General features: G+C 32.3%; 1 protein-coding gene across 4 annotated transcripts in view; it reads right to left on the minus strand.

The window, feature by feature from the left end:
• The window catches only part of LOC140450663 (myosin light chain kinase, smooth muscle-like), a 209,717-nt gene that overhangs the window by 175,174 nt on the left and 7,406 nt on the right, over window positions 1-27,137 (minus strand). Inside the window, exon 1 of one of the 4 annotated variants that reach the window (XM_072544340.1) lies at window positions 25,081-25,225. The exons of the other annotated variants lie outside the window; for them this stretch is intronic. The gene's annotated coding sequence lies outside the window, so the exon portion shown is untranslated. Of the gene's footprint in view, window positions 1-25,080; window positions 25,226-27,137 lie in introns of those variants that run through there. 4 annotated transcript variants of the gene reach the window in all.

Here is a 27,137-nt window from a genome sequence, read left to right on the forward strand (position 1 = left end):
AACCTCATCTCATATCCTACCTTCAGTTGCTCCAACATCTAAGTTTGCATCAGGATAACGCAAAACTACACAAGTCAGCATAGACTTCTTTGAACAGACTAGAGTCATTATTTTGTCCTAGCCCGAAATTTCCAGATTTATTCCCAATTGAACACTTGTGGAACATGATGGGCCGGAGACTGTTTAATTAAGAGCATCCTCCTCAAACTTTGGGAGCACTTCGGTAAGAGTTAATTAGGACATGGAACGAGATACTCCAGGATGAAACTGACTACGTAATAATCAGAAGCGAGCCCAGGTGCACCCAAGAGTGTATTGTCCACTGAGGTGGATCAACACATGATTAATTGATTGAGTTCCAATTATACTGAAATTTTAATCGCGTGTTTATTTTGCCACCCTATATAATTGTACAAAATATTTTCAAAATATAATAATTTATATTAGTCTGTCACTTAGTATATTTGCTTCTAAACAGAAGTCTGCACCTCTTAGACAATTTGTAACTATGTATTTAATATTTCTATATTGTAATTAAGTCGGTACATGTAAAATTTTTACTAAATCGTATATTTTGTAAATTCCTGGTTGATTAAACGAGACTTATTACTTATTATAATATTATTTATTTATCTAGCATCAAACGATTCTCTTACAATAATTGTATTAGAATAGACACAAAAAGTAAAAAACAAAGATATAGTAAAACTGAACGCTTAGACCTTATACATCTAGTATAGTTTCTTTATTTTAATAAGTAGTCTAATTGACAAAGTAACAAAATGGACGAAATTCAACAAAACCATACAAACTACGTCAAAGAACAAGCATTATTTAATATGTATTTCTCCTATACATATCTTTATTCTATTGATTAACTAAAGACCCTTCAGACTGTAATAATTTTAAGGGGAATGTTTTGTTCTCAAATTTTCTTAAGTATATTAAATTACTTCTTAATCCTTCCAATCTTAAGAATGTTTACAATGGCACCCACAAGTAATATTCTTGGAAATACACTAAAATACATTTCGATTAAGAATAAACATTTTCAATTTAATTTCCAGAATGTGTGCATATTTTTTTTGTGGGGCCCAAATTTGTCAAAAGGCGCGGTTGCAGTAATAGTTTTTGATCAATATTCGGGCCACTAAAATGAAATTGGAAAAATATTTACCTTAAGTATAATATTTTTTCAATTTGCTTTTTTGGGATTATTTAATATAGAAACTTTTTAAGTGCCTCCAAAATCTTCATTTTCTCTATTAATTTTTGCCTAGATCAATAGGAATTGTCAAGTTTTTTATATTAATTCTTTACTTTTATGTCATAAAAATAAAACTGCATGGTGGAAAAAACTTGCTTTTGCATAAAATATGCTACCGAATTTCACAAGTAGCATAATTCACATTTAATAGGAAATTGGAATCATAGCGCAAAGGCCAGTAGGAATTCATTCATCTTTTGGAACATATTGGATGGTTTCGGTAAGTTATTTAGATGGTTGCATCTTGTTGATGCAGGAGAAATATTTCCTCTCTATGACAATTGGTGGGAAGAGTTTTATACCAAAAGATTCTTATGGTACTATATCCAATTTAGACGTAGCCAAGTTCTCTGTATATGTATATTTATGCGGTGTATCAATAACTGTACAAAGAATGCAGAAGATTAGTCACGACTCGCTACCTCGTTAATTAACACAAGGTTGGTATTATTACGATAAATATGACTCATATTTAACCCGTAAACATGTTATTATTCTAAACAAGAATATTTTCGTAGATTCTCCGACCCGCTAGAAACCTGTCTGGCGTTCCCTTTTCATTCGAGAAGGGTCAGCACAAGTCAACATCCGTCCGCTTCGAAGGGAATCCAGAATAACGGCTGTTTAATATAAATAGAGGATTTTATTTTAAACAGTTAGTCTGAATAATAATATCGAGTTGAGTTTTGAAATGTAACGCGCGTATTGTCGGGAATATAAATTGTAATAAATGTTGTAAATAAATTATATACTTATAGTGTGAAATAAACTAGTGTAATATTGTATAAATAAAGACTTTAATAAACTAAGTGTTAGAACATTTTTATAATAAATAAAGTTAATAAATTAGATTAATAAACTCAGTTCAGTATGATCACAGTATTAGCATTCTATGGGGCTAAAGAATACTTAGACTCTAACTAAGACGTTTTACTTTGGTTCTAACTCTTCGAAATATAAAATGTACACAGATGTACCTGACTTAAAATTAATGTCACGTCGACTACGAATTAGTGAGTGTAAAAGTTTGTGACTTTAAAGTTCGGAAAATTTAGAATTTAGAAAATTTTAATAAAAAGAATCTGAAATCATCTAGCCAGTAAAATGACTCGCTTTTCCAAAGAAGGTCAGCCATTGTGAAAAGAAATTACAGAAAATTTCATTTGTCAAACCGATCTCGTGTAAAATATAAGAAATATACTAGATAAAGGAAATATCCAAATAATTAACTATTCATCCAACTCACAGACCAGAATCCCATTAAACATACACAAGAATATTTTTGCCAGGCAATATTTAACAGAAAAACTCTTCTGTAATACTTCAGCAATTGATTGTGGGTATTCAAAAAAAGTGGCGATTTGTAAAATATTCGCCAATATAGTATTGATATCCTAATTCATAACACAGAATTCTAAGATATGTTAGTCAATTTATTGGCAGAAGAGGCGATCAAAAGGTTACAACTTGAGTTTTGTTACAAAATTGCATTGCTTTCTCAAAACTAATTTTGTGTCTCTTTACATTTTTTATATTCTTCATTATTTATTCTATTCTACATTATTTGGAATGTAAATTAAATAAAAAATAATAATAAAATAAAATAAAAATATATATCGCAATTTGAAAATGAATTTGATTATTTATGAACAATATTTACGAAGAGCAAGGCTTTTGGAATCTTTATTACTTATTAGATCTAAGATATACGATATAATACAGTTTGTGATAAAGGAGTTATTAATACAGAGTAAATAAATTATAAACTAGGTGATAAAGATATTATAAAAATGGATAAATTATGACATATTTTTCTACTTTGTACTATTCTCAGTAATGTTTAGCTAACAATATCTCTCTTAACGAAATTTCGCTAGTCGCTTATAAATAATGTATCTTCTTCTACGTCCAGTTTCTTTTGTGGAGGTTGCAGATCAACATGGCTATTTGACTTTTCTAAACTGCTGCACAGGATAATTCGACCAATGTCATTCCAAACCGGTCTTGTTTTTTATTTTAATTCATTTCAATTCATTTTGTTTTTTTATGGTGTTAATATTAATGACCCATCTGCAACCTGCCTAATGCACTCTTTTCTGTTGCACGCTTTTGTTAACGATCACACCTATTTTTACTTCTTTACTTTACTACTTCTTTACTACTTTCTCCTTCTGTCCTGCCATGTAGAAAGATATTTTCTGAATATACGTGACAAAACATAACCCTGTCTTACACCATCCGCTATTGGTATTTCGTCTGTAACTCCCTTCGTCTACTTTAACTGCAGAAGTTTTATCGTAGTACTTCTTCTTCTTCTTCAAGTGCCCTGTCCGTTGCGAACGTTGGCTATTAACATGGCAATTCTGATCTTATTTGCGGCGCTTCTGAATAGTTCGACCGATGTGAGCCCGAACCACTTCCTCAGATTTTGGAGCCACGAGTGTCTTCTCCTGCCTGGCCCTCGCTTACTGTCTATTTTTCCCTGGACAATCAATTGCAGTAGACGGTACTTATCGTGTCTCAATATGTGGCCTAGATATTCAAGCTTTCTTTGTTTAATTGTGTTCACGATTTCTTTCTCCTTTCCGATTCTTTGGATTACCTCTGTGTTGGTGACATGTTCGGTCCAGGATATACGAAGAATGCGTCGGTACACCCACATTTCGAATGCTTCTAGTTTTCTCGTGAGCGTCTCCGTCAGCGTCCAGGCCTCCACACCATACAGTAAGATCGGGAAAATGTAGCATTTAACTAGACGTAGTTTTAGGGGAAGAGACAAATCCCTGCTTATGAGGAGCTTTTTCATATTGCTAAATGCTGCTCTAGCTCGTTCTATTCTCGCCTTAATTTCTGTGGCCTGTTCCCATTTTGCATTTACGTTGGTGCCAAGGTACACATACATACATACACATATCGTAGTACAGTTTTACTAAAAGGCTCATGTCGTGGTTGTTCAAAGATATTTATACCGAGAAAGCCGTTCAATGACCTGTCCATTAAAAACTAATTGTCCTCAATAGTTGGTGTTATCTTTTTTTGACGACTACTAACCATAGATACTTTATTAAAGAGTCTCTGGAGGACAGTTATGAATATGCCGGAGGAAAGTAAGTGCTGAATATTGAACCACTTTTTAAAACATTCTTCTTCTTAGGGTGCCTGTCCGTTCCGCACGTTGGCGATCATTCTGGCTATGATGACTTTGTTTTTTTGCTATACGAAATAGCTTTGTTGAGGTCTTCCTATACTATGCTCTCAGGTTAGCAAGCCAGGATATTCTTCTTCGTCCTGGGGCCCTTTTTCCTTCAATTTTACCTTGCAAAATTCATTGAAGTAGCTCGTATCTGCCTTGATTTCTCATTATATGTCCCAAGTACTGCAGCTTACGGCCCTTCACGATGTTGACCAAATCCGCGGTTGTGCTCATCCTCCGCAGTAATTCTTCATTGGTGACTTTGTCTGTCCATGGTATCTTTAGGATCCTTCTGTATAACCATAGCTCAAAAGCCTGAAGTTTTGATAGAGTTTCTGCCTTCAATGTCCACGTTTCTACTCCGTACAGAAGCACTGAGTACACGTAACATTTAAGAAGCCTTATTTTTGTTTCGAGGGTGAGCTCATGGCTCTTGAACACAGAGCTCATAGTCAAGAATGCACTTTTTGCCTTTCCGATGCGACATTTAATCTTTTGGGTATTGTCTCACGATTCATTGATTATAGTTCCCAAGTAGTTGTATTGTGAGACACGTTCAATTCTCATTTGGTTCACACACAGATTTGCTCCATTTATGTTTTCCTTGCTGATGATCATTAGCTTGGTTTTGCTGGTGTTTATATCTAGTCCATATGTTTTACTTGTTTCCGTTATTTTGGTCATTAAGTTTTGCCCTTCTATGGTTTTGGAAAACAGTATTGTATCATCTGCATACCGCAGGTTATTAAGCTTAAATCCATTTATTGAGATGCCTTCATCAATATCTTTTAGAGCCTCTTCAAAAATGTGCTCCGAGTACAGATTGAATATCTGTGGTGAAATTATGCACCCCTGTCTCACTTCCCTTAAGATTTTGACCTGATCTGAATATTCTCCATCTATTCGGAGCACCGCTAATTGATTCCAATACAGGTTAGCTATTATTTTTAAGTCTTTTCCGTTAATCCCTGTCCTCTTCAGCACATTTGTTCATACCTGACTCTATCGAAAGCCTTCTTGTAGTCAATCAGGCATGCAAAGACATTACAACTGACATCTCTACATTTCTAAAACAATACCTGCTCGCTAAATAAAGCTTCCCTCGTACCAACGGCGTTCACAAATCCAAACTAATTAAGCGCAATTTGTTCCTCGCATTTCCGGTAAAATCTTTTGTGGATCACTTTTAAAAATAGCTTCAGCAGATGGCTCATTAGGCTTATGGTCGTATAATCTTCACACATTTTTGCTCCTGGTTTTTTGGGAAATGGTACGAACTCCGATTTGAGCCACTTTACTGGTATTTTTCCTGCCTTGTATATTTCATTAAATATTTCAGTTATTATTTTTATTTGTTCTGTTATTTCTTCTGGTAAGATTTCGGGACCTAAATTTTCTTCAATGGTGGGTTCTTGTATTGTTCTAAGGTCATGGAAAAGTTTCTCCAAGTATTCTTCCCATACTTTCTTTTTATCTTTTGGTTATGGCAAGATTGCCTTCATCATCTGTTATTTTTCCGCTGTTGCGTTTTCGGAACTTTCCAGCTATTTCCTTCACCTTTCGATGAACATTGAAGTTATCATATCGACTCTATTTCTTGACATTGTTCTGTTTTTTGTTTTTCTTTGGCTTCTGTTTAAAACATTACCCTTCTAGAACTTGAATCAAAATTAATCCAATTTTTTATATAATTTCAATATAAACGAATATTTTTAGTTAGTCTCTACTCATCGATACTGCATACGAGTTATTTCATAGTAAAGATTAGACTATCTACTTTTATAAACAGTTTTCAAAGTTTTCACAAGTTTTCACAAAATTAAATACAAACGAAAATACTGTAAGTAGAATAAGCTGATGTATGAATTTGTTATTATTATAAAAATATTTGGAAAAACCAGCAATGCAAAGCAAAAAAATAATTTCAATGAAAAATAAAAAAAAACAATTGAAGAACTTTAAAAGTAATTAATATGATGGTAACTTTCGGTATAAATGGAAGTACTAGAAGGCCCAAGGTATTTCAGATTCAAAAATGCAGGTCAAAAAACATAAATGCTATTTTTTCCAAATATTTTTATACATTTGGATGCCTTGTGTTTAATAACAAATACATACATTAGCTTGTACTGTTCACACTATTTTCGTTTTTATTTAATTTGTTGAAAACTTGTGAAAACTTTGAAAACTGTTTATGAAAGTAGATAGTATAACCTTTATTATGAAATAAATCTTTTGCAGGATCGATGAGTAGACAGTAACTAAAAGCATTTGTTTATGTTGAAAGTTATACAAAAAATGGGATTCATTTTGATTGAAGTTCTAGAAGGGTATGTTTTAAAAAATGGTTCAATATTGAGTACTTACTTTCCTCTGGCATATTCATAACTGCCGCTATTACAAAAATTAATTGAATTATAAAAATAAAGAATTCACAAATCGTACAAAAAAGTGTAGTAAAATCTCAAAACTAAACGTAGCCAAAACGTGTTACGAAGTGACAGCTGTCAAATTTGTTTGGTTTAGTTATTTGGGAATAGCACCAGATAACGTTACATATAACTACCTACTTCAGGGACAACAATCGATCCGAAATGTTAGTTTTTAAACATTTGGTGGAACCTCATCACCTATTTTATATATAAATGACTAAAAAGCACCTAATAGAAAAAAAAAACTAGAAACAAATTACCAAAAAAAAAAGACTATGTATTAGAGATCAATACTACTTAGTAATAGATTTAGGATAAGATTTTATAAGAGACAATGACTAATGAAAAAATTAGTAAAAATTGGAAGATTGGCGAATGGATTTAGTGTCCGCAGTCATATAAACCCAAACAAACAACAAACATTTGGTTTTGGCCAGCTTTTTATGTAAAATACCACTCTGTGCGACGTTTAAACTTAATGGAAAGTTAAAACGTAATCTAACAATAAAACACTGAAAACTGAAAACTTTTGTTTTTAACACTTCCACAAAATTTATTATAAATTATTATCACTAAAGCTGTTTTGACAGAGTGCATTTCTCAAGTGATGTATTTTTAATATGCGTTTACACTTTATAGTCTTTAACTGAATAAGTTGAGAAGAGGAGAACTGCTTGTCTTAAGTTGGCCATTCAGAATTATGTCTGTATTTTTTAATTTGTTAATTTCCATAGGTCTTTATTTTAATGAGAAGAATTTGAAATTGGTCATTAAAATAATGATTGTGGTCTAAAAGGTGAAAAGGGTATGCAGAACCTATTTTCTATTATTGAAAGCCATTTTATGTGCTGATATACGTTTGTTAAAAGTTCTACCACTTTGACCGATGTAATTTTTTGGGCGGTCGCCACATTTAAGTTTGTATACACCACTGTGTAAGGGCTTTTTCTTTTGGCTCTTGTTGTTCTTAATATATTTGCCAACAAGTTGTTGTTTTCTGAAGTACACACTTCACCTTCTAAATGCCTTAAGCTGTCTTTATTAGAATCTTTGGAAATTAACAAATTAAATAATACAGACATAATTCTGAATGACCAACTGGAGACAAACAGTTCCCCTCCTCAACTTATTCAGTTAAAGACCATAAAGTTTAAACGCATACCAAAAATAGATCACTTGAGAAAGGCACTCTGCCGATACAGCTGCAGTGATAATAATTTATAATAAATTTTGTGTAAATGTTAAGAATAAAAGTTTTCAATGTTTTATTGTTAAATAAAATGAATTTCCATCAAGGAAAGGTCGAATCCATCATTTACTTAAAACTTAATAGAAATTATATGCTTTCATTTCTCCATCATTTTCATGCGATATCAAAATACGAAGAACACAAAAATGTAAAAAAAAAGCAAGCTATTATGACATTTACCGTTGGTAAGTGCGGTATACGGTAAGTTCTTGAAGATTTACTGATTTCGCTTATACTCTACATAAGTGCTGGAAGGTTTTGGCGTAAAGTTATAAACAAATATCTGATACTCTTGGAGCAGAACTCGTATTAATTAATTTCTGATTTTTATTCTCAATCTCTTACATAAATTAGCACCTTAGAAATAATAGAGTCGATAATTTTGGTAAAAAAAGCTTTAAAAAATGTTCATTGATACAACATTCATCAACTGAGATAATTTAATGAGGCAACTAAAATTCGATGCCGGATCTACAGTGGTTTATAAATAAAAGTTGTTATACTATTTCATTTAAAAATACCATCCCAAACAAATAGAACAAGAGAGAAAAAGTCCAAAGAGTAAGAGATACCGCGACTTCACTCTCTCCCATAGCAGTTTTATTTTTAGTTATAAAAACACCCAGGCCGACTTTGATTACCGCTTTTTATTTCTTTTTTATACGAGGGTTTTAACATTTTTACCAATAATACTCCATGGAAATAAAAACAAAAACGTAATTTAGTAAACTTTGCTGTAACAATTATAAAGGTGAAAACCATTATGGAATTGGAGATTTAAAAAAATTATCTACTTTGGAATTGCCGCGAACTGGTTTTGTGCTCAGTATTATTTTATTAAATAAAACAATCTCTGAAGTATATTTTCAAAATTGTAGGCACCAAGTTCTCAGAAATGATGATAATATATCATCGTTATTATGGTCTTTCAATTTAAATTTCAAAAAATGTTACGTAAAGCTACTGCTACTAAAGAAATATCTATTTATATCTATGTCATTAGGGCAAATATTTTAAAGGATAAAATAGTTGTCAGTAATATCATTCGTAGTTTGTGGAAAGTTACGGTGTCTTTAGTTGACAGACGGGCGAGGCGGTTCCAATGCCATGTAAATTTATACTAAATAAAGCTTTATTGGCCACTGCAATATAGTGAATGCAATATAATGAAATAAACATTTTTTATTCATATTTATTTAACTTAAAACTGTGTTATTATCTAACAGTAAAATTTGTGTTAATTTTTGTTCTTAGCTTTTGTTAAATTTTCAAAATTTACTTTTGTTATCAAAAATTAAATTCCTAAATTACTAAAATGTTTTAATGTTACTTTGTTAATCAAACAGTAAATGGTAAATATAATCAGAATTACCGGTTTTAAATGTTAGAATTATATTAATATACATATATGTTAAAGTGTTCGACATAAAGTTGACACTCTGACACTTCTGTCCTTGTCGAAATAATGATGATATGTCTCATTTAAACTTCTGTACTCGTGTCTACATCCCACGTTTTGTCTTATTGGTTTATAACATATTGAATACTTTTCTACATCAAACGTATTCAACAAGTATAAATCATATGACTTCTATCGCGTTTAATTCACAAGGTAGCACTCGCAAAACAGTAAATAAAATAAAACAATAAAACCCAATATGTCTGATAAAACTGTAAAACACGTTCTGCACTCTCAATGTCACTGTTTTCCCGCCTAGCTAATTATTTCTATAATAATTGGTTTAGTATTTTTCAATAGGTATTGGGCATATGAATTTTATCGCGTTAATTTGCAAGGTGGGAGTTGCAATTACAGTAAATAGCACCTGCAGCTTCATCTGTGACATACTAACTGTATGAGTGACTTACTTGTAAAACCTATCTTGTATCTCTGATAAAACTATTAAAACATGATCTGGACGCTCATTGTTGCTGTTGTCTTCTTCTTCTTCTTAGCGTGAAATTCTTATGCCTTTCAGCGTGGGATTGTTTATTTCAATATTTATTTCTTATCCATTTCTTCCAGTTTGAATCTTAAGTGAGCCGCGGCAATCAGTGATAACATCTATCTCTACCCTCAGATAAAGAAAATTATTGGCAATGGTGTGGGTAATACAAGAATAAATAGACGAAGCAGAAAAACTTTCAATAGAAATTTAAAAAATAATTTGCAGCTTAAACTCAGCAAATATATTAATGTAAATAATTGTGTACCCCGGAGGTAAAGGACACTATGTCCATTTTTATTGAAATTTAGATTATTGCACTTTTGAATATAATTGTTCTGGCTCTACACATGGGTAAAGCATACTATGTCCAGAGACAATTTTACGGCAAGTTACCGACTTTTTAATAAACACCAAGTCCACTTCCCGTCAGAGGTAAACAACACCATGTGGACTTGGTGTTATGACACCGTCATTTACCATCCGGACATAGTGTTATGTACCCTTGTACACTTCCCGTCATATAAAAATGGTACACTTTTTTTTCCCAATGTAAACCAGTGTTCAGACCAGAGATATATAAGAGAGCCTCTCTTGCATATCTCTGGTTCAGACTGGAGACAATGGTTCGTGAAACAATTCATTGTTGCCATCACAGATAACGGAATTGCACTAAATCTAAATAAAAAAAAATTAACGTTTAAAGATGTGTTTAGATAAATATTATTTTTATTATTAACAACAAAAAACGGTATCTAATAAATTTAATAACCAGAGAGACGGTTGAATTATTGTCCAAAATGTTTGAAGAATTTTTTAATAATCGAGATATGACAAAATACTATTATTTCAGCAGTTTCGAATTATAATACATATATTTAAATTCCACACTTGTTCACTGTAAAAGTTATTCATTTTGTATTAATTTTAAATTAAATTTTTAATTTTTTCAGTGTGTTTTATTTATTCTAGTATGCCACAACTCAATACAGTTTTGTGCTACACTTTACGAGAAACGAATGATAGCTCTCGATTTGAAATTAAACATAATAATTTAAAGTCATGTCTAAATTTTTTATTTTTTAACATTATTTAATTAAAATATTTTCATAAATTAGAATAAAACACGATTCAAGTCCTTTTTTTAGCTGGTTTGATATAATATATTCGTTATAAGAAAGAAGTGGACAAAAATGATAATTTGTTTGGAGATGAAAATTCGGATATTGATAAAATCTATGAGCCTCTAAGTGGTGAAAGCTCAGAATCGGCCGACAATGATATGAGACGTATAAGTAAACCAGCGAAAACAAAGGTAAAAGAGAAAGCTATTATTACTCCTACGATTAGTGGGGCAATAAAAAAAATCTTCAGGACGATTTATCCCTAAGCAGTGATAGAGGCAATTTCAATGAACATAATGAAGTTATTTTAGAAGAAGACAAAAGTGTTAAAAGAAAGGTACAAAATATAACTAAGTGCAAACAAAAAGGTAAAAAACGTGTAGTACATGAACAAAATTGGGCCTGCATGTGTCACATGAAATGCTCTGAAAGATTGCCAGAATACGAAAGACAAAAAATTTTTAACTCATACTGGACTAAGACAAACGTTTCAGATCTTAAAAAGCAATTTATCTTCTCAGGTATCGACATCCAACCTACTCTTCGATCAAGAAAAAAGATCTAAATTCTACCAAATCTAAAAATAATACACTACACTACCATTTTAGATTGAACAATCAGCTATTGAAGGTGTGCAAGGTTATGTTTTTAAACACACTTTGTATATCTAATTTAGTAGTAGTAAATATGTTGAAAAAAATTGAGCCAGGAGGTTTAATAAAAGCTGATCAAAGAGGTAGACACACGCCAACCAATAAAACTCCTACCGAAACCATAAATAGTATACATCAACATATTAAATCATTTCCAAAATACGAGAGTCATTATTCCAGAGAAAGGAGTAAGAGAGATTATCTGGGCACAGAACTTATAATAGAAAAGATGTATCAACTGTACATTGGTGAATACAATGAAAGACATGTAGATCCAAAGCTCAGAGCAAAAAAGTGGTTGTACGCAGATATTTTTAATAAAGATTTCAAGTTGTCGTTTAAACCGCCCGAAAGAGACATTTGCTATACATGCAGTACATTCACCGCTCAATTAAAAAATAATCTTAGTGCAGATGAACTAACCAGTGTACAGGCTGATCATGATGCTCACCTAATTGAATCTAAAACTCGGTATAACTTAAAACAATTGGACTTTATAATAGCTAAAGAGTCACCAAAATACAAAGTACTATCTGGTGATTTGCAAAAATGTTTGCCTTTAGCACTAACAAACAATTGTATTAGTTTCTACAAAAGGAAGCTTTGGACATTAAATTTTACATTAAATGATGCCAGTGATTCTTCTGTACAATGTATAATGTGGGACGAATCGAAAGGGGCCCGAGGTGCAAATGAAATTGCCTCGTCAATTTTGAAATGGGCTGACAATACAATTCCAGGTAGTCAAGTAGAGGACATCACTCTTTGGACCGATAACTGCTATGGACAAAATAAAAATATAAGTGCTCTTATATAATAAATATTATTATAATGTGCTATTTTTGGATACTGCAAATAAAGACGATCACTCAAAAGTGTTTACTGAAAGGGCACACACATATGGAAGCAGACACTGTTCATGCTTTAATCGAAAGAAATAGAAAGAAACTCTCCAATTTGGCCATTTTAACACCATGGGACTGGCAACAACTAGTTAGGCAAACATCAGGTAAATACATAGTACACAATATGGAACTTGCAGATTTCAAAAACTTTAAAACGCTGTTCGATAAGAAATTGTCATCTAATCCTCCTTTTGTAAGTAGAAAAAAAAATGTTAATAAAGACTGTCTGTTCTACTGTCAACATGTGTTTTCCTACAAGTCCAACAAGAACACATTGGAAAGTTCTTTTATAAGACCGATTTCAATAATCAAAATATGTATGAAGTGGACTTCATGAGGTATCGAAGACAGCAAGTAACGTTTCCAGCCCAATTAAATCAAGTCTCAGTAATCCCATTACCAATCACAAAACAAAAGTACAATGACTTAATTGCACTACTGCCTTTTGTTCCGTCAGTTTGTCATGCGTTTTATCAAAATTTAACACAGCGATGTAGCCACAAACGATTACCCACAAGAAGATGAAGATGATATGGAGCATCTTTAACAATTTTGAAACTTGTCGTCTATAATTTTACTTAATTATTATAACATTATAATATTTACCTCTAATAAAATAATAGTATAGGCTGTTTAATGTGTTTGTATTGTTTATTTCGTAAAGACCTTAACATGCAATGCCACATAATTTAAAAAAGTTGTTAGAGGTAAACAACACTATGTCCAACTACACATTTTAAAAAAAATTTTAAATAATGGACGGTAAACCTCAAGTATATAACACTTCATGGAATGAAAGACGATTATATACACCACAATAATAATATATTAATCTTGGTTAAATATAAGAAACATTTGAGTATTTACTGATTACAAATTTAAAAAATTTTAAAACTGCTCTCCTGAAAAAGTAAGAAAATGGACATAGTGTCCTTTACCTCCGAGGTACCGAATTATTAATAACTTATCAAACGAAAAGGGGAAATACGAGTCGCTGGTAAAAATTTGTATTTATATGCGACCTACGTACTACGTAGGTTCTTTTTGCCAAAAACTTAAAAAACACTCCTGGTATCATAATACAGAATATAATGGTGTAGGCAGAAACGTAGTGCAGGTAAATTTAAAACAAAGTCCTTTGCCGATTTTCCACAAAGTGGTGATACATTTCCAAGAACAGACGCCGCGTGGGTCGTGGGCATCTTTGATGTCGACAAGGAAGAATAGTCGCTGAATGTTTCGTCTGAGTAAACATTAATGAATACACTGATTACGTCTGCGTGCAAATAATTATTGAGTTGCAGATATAATTGACTGATCTAGGAGTAAATGAGAAATATCGCAAAATTTACCTTCGGACGCTACATCTAAAGATCTGAGGCATACTTCGGAATGTCTTGAAAATTGGTAAGCAAATATATGTTTATAATAAGAAATACTTCTAAGTAAGTAAGCAAGTAATTCTAAATAAGTAATTTTAACCACATATTTTATTAGTCAAAAATTAACCACGTGTTTTTTTCTTAGTGGGATTACATATTTTTTAGGTTCACTGAAGACCGAAAATGTTCGTTCTGAACAATTGTAATACATTCGGATTTTTAAATATTTTATTAAACATATACGGCTCAGGTGCGGATCTAGAAATTCATAATAGGGGGGGCTAAACTTACCGAAAATTATTACTGTTGTTAGGTATCGCCACATCAATTATTGTTGTTTGTTTCGGTAATTTATTAACTAATATGAGATCTGATCTATTATGCGCTACTCTTTGGTCTGTGAGCACAGTGCGTCCCAGTATAGCTTGTAGTTATAATTCTCAAGCATACTCTCAGGAACGTATTGATAATAGGGAAGAGGATTGGTTTGGAGAAGTCCCAGTTCGATAGCAATCTCTTGATAGAGGATCTTTCCTACTGAGTCATGCCTTTCCTTATATTCAGTTGCAGCAAATGCCTGGCAGCCCCCAGTATGATAATAAAAAGTTGTATGGTCTCTTGGGCTTGAAATCCATATCAGCATTTGTCCGTTTGAACCTGAGGAACTTTGACGATATATTTCAGGTAATTGTTGGTTGGAATAAACTGATGATCGCCTGAATGGCGAGCATTCTGTTTTAGGTAACATTTTTGTCAATGTCAACCGCTGGTTCGACTCCGTTTTGTCGACATAGTCATGACTGACTTCATTAGGATGTCGCCCATGTATAGGTTTACCCAACCAAGTACGCATTTTTTCCTCTTTTCCTCATTAGAAAGAAGCATAAATATTCTTTATGCGAAATACTGATTCTCTCAATTTAAGCGGTGTTGTGTCATCTACTGCACAAATCGCACCATGCAATGTAGATGTTTCAGCCTGCATCTGAAAATAACTTCGTAAATTGGTAATCTGATTTTGTAATTGCTCACTTAAAGTCCTCTTTCTCCTAAATACTGTAGTAATGAGTGACTGTAGTTTGCAATTGATTGGATCCCCGTCGCATGGTGACTGGCAAAATCACTAGTTTTCTAAAAACCAACTTGTGCTGCATCTCCGCTCTATGCAGAGAGATCTAGATATGTATTCTTCGGGAGGTCGAAGAATTCTCAAAAACCACAACATTAAATCCTTTAATTGTCATTTATTACACAGTGTGAATCTGACATAACACGGTAAAGGGATAATATAAATGATATAATTATATCAAAATTATAAGTTCACGCTTACATGTGGACGAGTTATAAGGCAGCCGCCCATTATGGGTTTAGACGCTGTTCACAGCTGCACAATCTATTGGTTTGATTGTATACCAGGGTTGATATTTTCCACCATCCACGTCATACCGAAGATGTTTTTCTCCGCCGTGCATACCGTTTTGGTCTTTTTTTTTTAAGTATATAGTTTTTATAAAAGTATTATATTATTTAATTAAAATAATATATAATATAAAATACCACAAATTGTGATTGAGATTTTGAGTAAAATAAATTTTACGGGGTGTGAAGAAATAAAACGAAAAGCAGATCGAGATAAAGTGGCAAAACAAATGAAAAGGACGTTGGAAATTTTTTAATTGGGGATGGAGAACAATTACAACAATCGTCATCATTTTCACAAATGTCACCTGTTTAAATTCTAGAAATATCTAATATAAATATAAAAAGACCAACAGGAAAAACCAAGCAATACCGATTGTGAAGATGAAATAAAAGAAGAAAATATAAATTTAAAATCATCTCAAAGTAATGAGGAAACAAAGAGTTTTGTAAACGACGTTGTATTATGGCCAGGTACTTAACACACGCCATGCGAGAGTATTCCACAGGTTGTTCCGAACTTATAGAAAAAAACTGAGTATTATTTTTACACCCAGTATACAATGGCATTAACCTGCCTAGCAACAATATTATTACAGCGATATTCTTAAAGAATAAGGCTATAATATAATAAAAAAATCACTCAACTCTGACAACAGGTTTAGGAAATTCAAGACGTCAAAAATGTCCCAATTTTAAGGTGCCTTTATGCCTTTATGCACTTATTTTGTTGCTCAGTGTAATATTTATGTATATATATACATATATATATATATATATATATATATATATATATATATATATATATATATATATATATATATATATATATATATATATATTATATATGGAGGTTTTTCAAGAGAATTTTTTTGTAAATAGGCGAGTAATCAATGTTTAAAATCTTATTACACCTGCCATAATTTTTTTTAAAAGAGGAATAACTTTTAATATTTTTTTTATCTCTGGTACCTTATAAAAAATTTGTACATACTTCTACATAAAATCTAAAAATACAATAACATAAAGTATGTTCTTATTGTTATTGTTATTAACTACTTTCGCATATCAGTTATAGCTATGCCGAAGAATAAATTTTTAGGTTTCAAAACCGATCAATTTCCGAAATAAGTAATGTGCGATCTATTAGAAACTATTGATATTTTTACAATTGGGATTTAGACTTATTGTTTAATGTTCTTACAGTGTTACGTTTTGTTATTACTTCCTACGCTAATAAGTACTTAATAAGATAGCTTAAAGTTATTTTATATTTGTTCACATAAAAATCGAAAAATGATATTTATAGAACTTAAAAATAAAACCACCTGTCCTTGTTACGTTGAAGTGATTAATACCTTCGGTTTTTTAAACTTTGCTCGCAACTACTAACATCAATATGTTTTGGTGCACGAAATATGTGCCAAAACAATATTTTTTCTATCATTTTAGAATGTTCGCTTTCGTACATAATCCCAAAATATGTGAGATATATAAAAAGCAATAAACTTTTGAAAGATATAAACTTTCTTTTTATTTTAATTTTTGCCAAGAAAATTGAAATTTCGAGAATACTGCGAGAACAAATACATATCATAGTAGTGGCAACACAGATTAAAGCCGCGTTTACATGGGTAGTGAATCACTAACGTGAGCCACGCTTTCGTAAGCTACGCTTTGTTTAAACTATTACATTCGTAAAATACGAAGAGTAAATTATTTTCACGAATGTAAATAATTACGATTGTTAGAAGATTAAACTGTTTGATTTTTGGATCGTGTAGTCAGACGTTTAGCAGTGAAAGGTGGAGGTCAATATCCAATTCAAATGATGTCCTATGATGTGTGTTTATAATAAGTACCGAGTTTTCTTTTCTGTTCTTTATTTAGTTTATTATGGGCATAGGGTAAACATTGTTTCGTATTTAATAAAACTAGAAAGAAAAATGGCACCACCCAAAAGCAACGGTTGGTTGAATTTTAATAAACTTAATAAAGAGCAATCTGCTGAAATTTTTGCTCTAAAGTTTAAAAAACATCAGAAAATACCTCCAATTTGTATGCCAACTTAAAACAAAAACATGGTGTAGCTTTTAATCAAGTAAGTAAAAGGAAAGACAGCGAGAATTCTAGTGTTGCCCAAAATCGGTCTTGGTCTTGCAGTCTTTGTCTTGTTCTTGCGTTTTCGGTTTAATAAGTGGATTATAGTTTGTTATCTTATCACCTAAAGAATATGTGCCCTTGATACTTGTATGTGGATTTTTGCCACGTACTAATCTTTTTTAAGATTTCCATTTCATATAAGGTGGAGGTCTATCAATACCTTTCTAGACAGAAAATGTTCTTTAAAATACAGTCAAGTTTATGTCATTAATTGGGTTTTTTTTGTGTTTTAACCATGTTTGATTGACTTTCGTGGGGCATCGTAGATAGCTGGGTTAGTTAGAGCATAGGCACGGATCGCTTAGATCGTGGTTCAAACTCCTCTAGTAACGTTTAATAAATAGCAATAGGCTAATGGGTAACTGCAAGACTTGCAAGACTCTTGCTGCAAGACCAAGACCAAGACCGGGAGTGCAATACCAAGACCAAGACTAGGTGTATTGGCGCAAGACCAAGACTGTCTAAGTCTCGTCTTGTTCTTGCATTTGGGCAACACTAGAGAATACGAACAAGAGTGAAGGCTATGCATCGACAAGCAATGCAGTGGCTGATGTAAATAAAACTGAGAATGTAGATGGATATAATACCGCACTACTACATCTAAAACTTCTCCTATAAATTTACTTATTGATAATTTTGAGACTTTACATAAATATTCTAAACTTTTAAAAGAGTCTCCACTAGCTAAATATCGAAGTGTTACTTGCAATTTCAGTTTAACCGATAGAGCTTCTCTCATATTAGTAATTTTTTTTTCGAATTTTGGAGCTAAAAAGTTCCAATAAATATTGAAAATGGTGTTCCGACACTCTAAGCAATTTTTTAAAATCTTCGGGAACTTGGAATTTTTTTTAATTAAATTAGTATGACTTCTTTGTTGAATCCACTCCCTTGTAAACGTTTTCTTGTGTTCTTTCAAATTTTGTGAAATCCTGTGTGCTATCACTAAACACATAACTTGACGTGCTTCTGCCCCCAAGTTCTAAATAGTAGCCACTGAAGCAAATATTTGCCGTGTAAACTCTCTTCACGAACGAGGCATTACTGAAGTCGTCAAGTTATTGAGATTCACTTACCAGGAGTGTGGCTCTTCTTCGTGATTCACTACCCATGTCAACGGGGCTTAACGCTAACAACAAAAAGTGTGATTAAAGATGTCTGAAGTAGTTACAACCAAATAGTACCGAAATTTATATGACTGTGAAATTACACCCGCAATATATATTTGCTATATTCGGTTTAATTATTACATAGGCCGACATGGTTTTTGGTGTTTTGAATTGGATAAATGTCCTTAGCTAATACGGGTACGCTGCTAATACGTTGATTCTGAATGTGAATTTGGTTTGAGCCTATCCCGTCAAGATTTTTCACAAAAATAAAAAACCTTGTAAGATATTTTGTATTAAAGCAAAAAAGTACCTTATTGATAATTTGTAAATTGAATTAAAATTGTTTCTTTAAAATATTTTATACAGCGATAGAAAATATTTTACAATCTTTTAATATAATATGTTTATTTCATTTTAATGGCAACACTGCCGATGGTAGTTGTTTACAAAATAGTTAGTTAGCGTCAGTTGTGAGTAACATCGAGTTGTGTTTTGTTTTTGAGTGGTTAGTACATCATAATGTCATCAATAAAGTGTAAAAACAATCCTGATATATTTGTTACGTGTATGGTGATTTAACGATAGTAAAGCATGAACGAAACATAACAGAAATTATCAAGAAAGCTTATCACACTTACTTCAGTGTAAAACTTGGTTACCTATCAAGACAAACCTTGGGCTTCACACAAGATGTGCTTTACGTAGCTCTTCGGCATTCTTACTTTTGCTCATGCGATATCAAGGGGTTCAATTCGAAAAATAAATATACAATTCAGTATCCTGATTTTTTGTCTACTAAAAGACCTGTACTTCGTGGTCCAGTAATCCCCATTCTTTCACCTTTTCTGCATATCATCCAACAGCAATCATCAGATGAAAGTTCAACCGTAAAAACCGATGAAGACGAATAATTCAGTCCTGATGTAGATCAACCTCAACAGCTTATCCAAGATGAACTAAATTACTTAGTGAAAGACTTATGCCTATCCAAGAATGCTACACAAATCTTAGGATCACGACTGAAAGATAAAAATTTGTTGGCTCCAGGAACCACATTTTCGTGTTATAGCATCGTGAAAAAGAGTTCGCGGAATATTTTGCTCAAGACGGTTCACTAGTATATTGCAATATATTCCTGAAGAAGTCATGAAACTTGTAGCTGACAATTACGATTCCATATCATGTCGGTTAATTATTGATTCTTCTAAGAGAAGTCTGAAGGGTGTCTTGATGCACAATAGTAATACTTATGCCTCGGTGCCTGTTGCTCACTACGTGCATTTCAAGGAAACGTATGAGAATCTTGAGCTGTTGCTAAATAAACTAAAGTATAGCGAATATTGTTGTGGATACCTCAAAATGTTTTTGGGTCAGCAGTCTGAATTCAGGTTTTTGTGCGAGTAGGACAGTCGAGCACGAAATTTACATTACGTTAAATAAAGTGACTGCTTTAAATACATGTGTCAACAATTTCTTGCACTTTCTAAAGCCAAACTTAAAGAAGAAATTGTTGTAAGCCCTCAAATTCAAACCATAAAATCGAATAGATTGTTCCCGAACACCCAGGATAATTCTGAAGCATGGAGTTCTTTCGTAAAAGTCATAGACGGTTTCTTTAGAAACAACAAGTCTCCAAACTACAACTAAATTGTAGCTAACATGGTCGACAATTATAAAAAAACTGAGATGCAATATAAGCGGCAAATCTTGGAGCTGTCAGCGTCAGCGAGAAACAGGGAGAGAGGTTACATCAATACATAAAGGAGATATAGAGACGTTACCAAGGAAGATGAGATATAAGAATAATGGTTGATTAGTGCTAGACCTTAAAGGGGGAATTGCCACACAAAATCCACAAAAAGAAAACTACAAAACACAGTTTTCACGGAAAAAGAAGAACGATTTTATTTAAAAAAAAAACCCAACGACTGTCTAATGTAGAGTATAATGCATTGTTTTTTATTATTCTTCTTCTTCCTCTTTATAAGCAATTCTGCTTGTTCATTGGCGGATTAACGCCTTCATGGAAGTGCCACTCCATCTCTTGCGCGGTCGTCCAATACTTCTGCCAGTTGGTGACTTATATCTTGCTATTTTGACGACACAAATCTCCCCCACATTCTGCTTATGTGGTGATTCCACGCTTTTTTCTACTTAGTGTCCATTAAGTGTTCTTTTTCAAGCGATATTGGTGTTATTGATTCAATAATAGTAATATCAGACTCCAAAATGAAAAATATGCACATAGTACCTAGGTTGTAAGATTCTTTTAATAATTATAAAATACATTCAATTATATATAAAAAGACTCAGAGTAAGAATACAAAATATCCAGAGTGTAGTAGAAAATTTCCAAAACTTTCAATAAATCTTTTATATAATATATGAAATATTGAGTTTAAATTTTGAGAATTTCGTGATACTTCTTGGATATGTTTTTCTAGGTACCTACTAGGTAGGAATAAATAATCCTGTATTCTCGATAAGAAGTTTAAATGAAGATAATAGAAATGGATTCTTACAAGGAAATTCTGATTATAAAGTAAAGCCATTGTTAAGAAGTCCGCTAAACCCTCCAATTTCCATAATGGATTTCATATTAGAACCAGATATGCAACATAACTTTTTATGTATGGAGGAGAAGGGTAATATTTCATCCAGTGAAAGTGGCTCTAAGGTTGAAAAAATTCAGCCGTTCTAATCTACAGCAACATTCTACGAGTACAACCTAGCGAGAGATCAAAATTAAGATAATTTTGAAGATGAATTGCTAAATGAAGACACGACTGAAGTTTTTGAAGTTGAACATGTTTGAGCTAACCTTTTTTGGAAAAACTTGAGAAGAATCATTAAACATTTATTATTTTTTTATTCGTTATTAAATTTTTCTCTACATAATTTTATTTATTCCTGCCACCACAAATTCTATAATCAAAAGAAATATTAAAACATTATTGTGATTTCTTTGACAATTAATTAAATATTGGTGTGTTCCGAAATAAATTTTACATTTATCTTACAGATAAGTAACCGCAACATAATTTGACGTGAAAAGACGGGTACATTTTATTTTATAAATAAATTTCTATCCTTCAGATAACTATCTGTCAGATCGGACAATACTTATCTGCAGGTGAAAAGAACGGCCCTATCATGCAAGAAATTTATTATTTTAAAAATTTTATTTTTAAATCTTTTGAAAATTTTGGTGATCGGTAAAAAATATAATACATAACTCGAGTTTCCCAACAAATAAATTGCCAAACTAGAATTACGCTTGTTTTATACGTAGGTCGATTTCGTAAGACGACTTTGCGCAAAAAGTTCAACTACTCTCCAAAAGTGACTTATTTGTTATGAAAGTTGTACAACAGATTAAAATATTATTCTGTTGTCGTCCTAGCCTTAAATAGGAGAAAGACAGAAAAAATTAAGTGGAGTGATTGTAGATGCAATTCATTGCATCCCCGTCGCATGGTGACGGGCAAAATCACTAGTAATTGTATAAATATATAGTGAAAAAAGAAATTAAAACCAAAAAGCAAGTCATGGGAAACCAAGTGCGCTGAAAGTGATTCAATGTTAAGGGATTCTAGTTCTAGAAAAACTTAGCAAACTGTAAATAATCTTAGAAGAAATACAAAAGGAAGAATTAAAAATATGTACTGGAATCAAACTGATGTAGTAAAAATTGGAGACAATTACACCGACGAAATCTCTATACAACTAGGAATCAGACAAGGATGCATTTTGTCCCCAACATTGTTTAATGTTAATTGGACCAGCTAAAACTACTTTTATGAAAATAAAAACATTTTTTTGTTGAAAACTATTTTCTTGTGGCATCTTAATGCAATTACTATTTTTGTTGGGAATAAACCAAAATTTAAGTTTAAAATTAGTTTATTTTTGACGTTTTGATTTCCACTTTCGAAATCGATCTCAAAATACAAAATACTAATACATTAAACAAATTTTGTTTTTTTATTAGTTGGTGAATAATATAAATCTAAATAAATACCACTATTAGTAAGTCAATAACATATCGAGGATACATCATTTATATTTTTAAATAACATACATACAAAATCAGAGTTTTCTGTTTATTGAGAGTAAACTAAATGTTAGACCAAATACTTACCATGTCGGGATATTATCATGAGGTTTTTTCCTCTTGGGTATACCATTGCATGCTATAATTTTTATGACGGGTATTCTCAAGTTAAACAACACTTTCTTTAATTTATAGAAGGTGGCTATGGCTTTTTCAATGCGTATTCTTATTTCTTTGCTTATATCCCATTATCGGTAACATTGTCCCCAAATAGGTGATATTGTGGATTCTTTCTAACTCTATTCCATACGCTCTGATGTTCATTGGATGTAACTCTGTTTTTTTGACCTGACCACAAGTTTTGTTTTGGAAGTATTAAGTTTTATCCCATATTCAACACATGTTTCGGTCACCCTGTTTATAAGTATTTGCAAGTCTTTTTCACCAAATATCAAAAAACAAGATTTGTTTAATTTATTAATATTTTGTATTTTGAGAACGATTTCTAAAGTGGAAATCGAAACGTCAAAAATAAACTTATTTTAAACTTAAATTGTGGCTTATTTCCAACAAAAATAGTAATTGCATTAAGACAAAGAACGGTTATGTGCTATATTTGGTCTATACTTTAGTATGAAGTTGAAGTGTGGACCCTAAAAGTATCAAGCATAAACAGAATTGAGGCATTAGATATGTGGATTCATAGACGACTGCTGAAAATATCTTCAACAGGAAGAAAAACGAATGAGGAAGTACTAAGGAGGGTCAACAGAGATAGAGAATTTCTAAAGACTGTTAAACACCAGAAGCTGTCTTATCTGGGACATATAGTGAGGGGAAATCGATATAGAATACTACAACTGATCCTTGAAGGCAAAATAGAAGGCCTAAAGAAACAGGTTTCTTGGTTAAAAAACATTCGTAAATGGACTCAGATATCAAAAGCAGGACAATTATTTCATGTGGCAGAAGATCGAGAAGCCTTCACAATGGTGATCTCCAACGTCGTATAATTCGTCGGATTGATAGAGACGTGAAGAAGATGAAGAAGCATATATCTTCTCAGCACAATGCCTAATTTTACCACAAAAGTGATAACTAACAAAATAAATACACTCACAACATTCGCAACATAATGACAAAGGTTTAAATCTGGAAGATTATGTCAATAGGCTGTATTTATTATTTAACAAATATCATAAAAATGTATCACATATAAACACCAGCATTCGTCTATTTCGTAGACTTACGAAAAGCTTTTGATATAATTCAGCTGGAGGATATTAACGAATCACTGTGCAACAAGGAAATGCTGGAAACTTAATGAGAACAATCAAAACCCATTAAAGTATATAAAGTATGAGACAAAGTAATTCACTAAGCCCAGTACTAGTGAGTATCATTATGGATGAGGTAATAATGGCAATACGTAAAAGAAACAGATATATAATCTTGTTCTGAAATGTTAAAAATTAAAATGTACAAGACGATAAAATATACGCCCCATTAAGACGTACTGTGCAGAAACAAGACGTGATAGAATAATGGAACAAAACGAATAATGGAAACCATGAAGATGAAAATGTTAAAGATGAATAACGGGCAAAACTTTATATGGTAAAGAAAAAAATGAAGGCAGTGCAAAAATATCCGATTAACACATGAGTACAAAAAAGAAAAATTTAATGGAATGTCTTGAGATAAATCACCAAATGCGGAGAAGCAATGGGCGGCCTAAAGAACGCTGATAATTAAACAAGTGCTTTGCCTATTAAGTAAAATGAAAAAGATGTAGTAGAAATATTTAATGAAAATATTCATCAGTAGTTTTGCAAGAACCATATAGTACAAAAAATAAAGAAGCCGCTTTAAATATACTTATATTATATTTAAACTTAACTTGTGAAACTAATCCACATTAATTTTTTAAATATTTTATAATGAAATATAAAATCATCACACTAAAAAGATGTTATTAATTTTTAACACTCGAACAATATTATTTGGGCGTAGCATTCAATATTTCAGTTAAAAAAAAGTTATTGGAATGCAAGCATTCGAACGGTAAAGATGTTTCAAAAATAAATATTTATAATAAGCTCTGGAGCTATTTAAAGTATCTTGTTTTGACTAACATTTAAAAAACAGCCCAAAATTCTATTTCAACTAGCCTTTCTTACCTTTTTTTGCCTTTATATTTTGGTCTAAAATAACTTTTCTTTGATTCGATCCGGAAAATTCGGCGCGACGCTTTTTACGACAAGAAAATTTCGCAACCACCTTTTTCCGTCATCATACCATGCACCAGTTTCGGAAACTGAAGTCCCGACTCGCCGCTTTCGAACAGGCGTCAGTGTACAAAGTGACGTCACGCGACGACGCTGTCAGAATCGCGCCAAAATTAGAACCCGCTGCCGAACCGAGCAATAGTCGTAATCCGAAAGGGATGTTTTGAATAAAAATTTGACAGAGGAATTGTTGCTTATAGATGCATTGTCTTTCTAGAATATAAACCTGTCACAATTTACACCATTTGCAAATTTAAAGATCATAAAAAATACTCGCTTTAATTCGATTTGTTTACTACCTTTCTGTACGTACAGTATTAGTACTAACAGGCAGTGACGTAGACAGGATTTTATATCGGGGATTTCCACTCGTTTAAGTTCACCCCCCCCTTTCTACAAAACGTTTAAAAATTTAATCAACCAATGAATTATTTTTTTGAATAATTATTTTTATAATTTTTTTTTCTAACAAGACTACTTTTTTTAATATATTTTTTTAAGTAAGGACTGTTTTGTCATTAACGAAAAAAATTAAAAATTTACAGAAAAATGATGACAACACAATGGTCCCGATAAAGTATTTTTATAATTAATATTATTGAATATGTAGGTATATGAGAAACAGTATTTAAAAAACTGTACTTATAACAAAAAAAAAATTAATACAAGGTTGAATGCTCGAATAAATGAACTTTGATAAAATAAAGGCAGATATCGAGCACAGTTTTATTAATTAAATCTTGCCCAAGTACTTTAGCTCCCTAGAGCATCTTCAGGGGCATTTCGTCAATTTTGGGCTATCCAACAATTGCAGAATGTCATACACATAAAATTAAAAAACATAAAGTTGAACATAACACTACACTAAACAAGGACAAACAGTTTAAAATTATTTAAAAAAGTCGAAGCTACATTCTGGTCGGCAACAGGAGAGAGAATTCTCTCTCCTGTTTGATTAGTTTGCCGATTGTTCTAATTACCCTTCTGTTTGGTTTCAATGCCATATTGGGCAGTCTATTGTGATATTTTTACTGATTTATCTTGACTTAAATGTTTTTTCTGCATTTTTCTCAATTCCCCCTACATTTTATTCTCCATTACTGTCAAATCATCGTTTATATGACATACGGTATTTTCATTTCTAAAAATGACAACGAGCCATCCCCGTGCTTCAGAGCATATATAGATTTAGCCATACGACCCACAGTCCCTCTAAGGAGAAAATTCACTCATCCCAGATACCTAAGGTATCAAAAAGATTGAGCTCTAGTGGGGATCTTTCTGTGTTATCGAGTCCTAAGTGACTTGGTATGCTGGAGTATCTCCCAAAAATTTTCTTACACATCTGGACGTCCCGAAGAGTACGGCTTTCTGCATGGCCTTATAGAGATGTTTATTTAGACCCAGCTGTTTTATGTTCTCTAGGAGATTTTTTAGAATAACACCAGTAGTAGATATAATAATAGGTACTGTCTGGGTACTTTTCATGATCCATTGTCTCCTAATTTGTATTTCTAGATCTCTGTACTGGGCGATCTTTTAGTTGTATTTAACACGTAATTTATTAATGTTGGGTATCGCCACTTCAATAAGTGTAGTTTGCCTAGTAAGTTTATTAACTAGTATGGGATCCCGTCTATTATGTGCCACTGGTTGGTCTGTGAGCACAGTGCATTCTGCCAGGGACAAGCATTGATAATAAGGAAGATGGAGAAGTCCCAGTTTGTCAGCTAGTTCTTGGTGGATAATCTTTTCTACCGAGTCATAGCGTTCTTTATAACCAGTACCGACAAACGCCTGGCAGCCACCGGTAAGATGTTGGATGGTTTTTTGGACTTGGCATCCATATCGGCATTTATCATTTTGGATTTGGGGATCTTTAACAATATACTTCAGGTAATTTTTAGTTGAAATAACCTGATCCTGAATGGCAAGTAGGAAACCCTCGAT

This window comes from Diabrotica undecimpunctata, chromosome 1 (assembly GCF_040954645.1).
Source record: "Diabrotica undecimpunctata isolate CICGRU chromosome 1, icDiaUnde3, whole genome shotgun sequence".
NCBI lineage: Eukaryota > Metazoa > Arthropoda > Insecta > Coleoptera > Chrysomelidae > Diabrotica > Diabrotica undecimpunctata.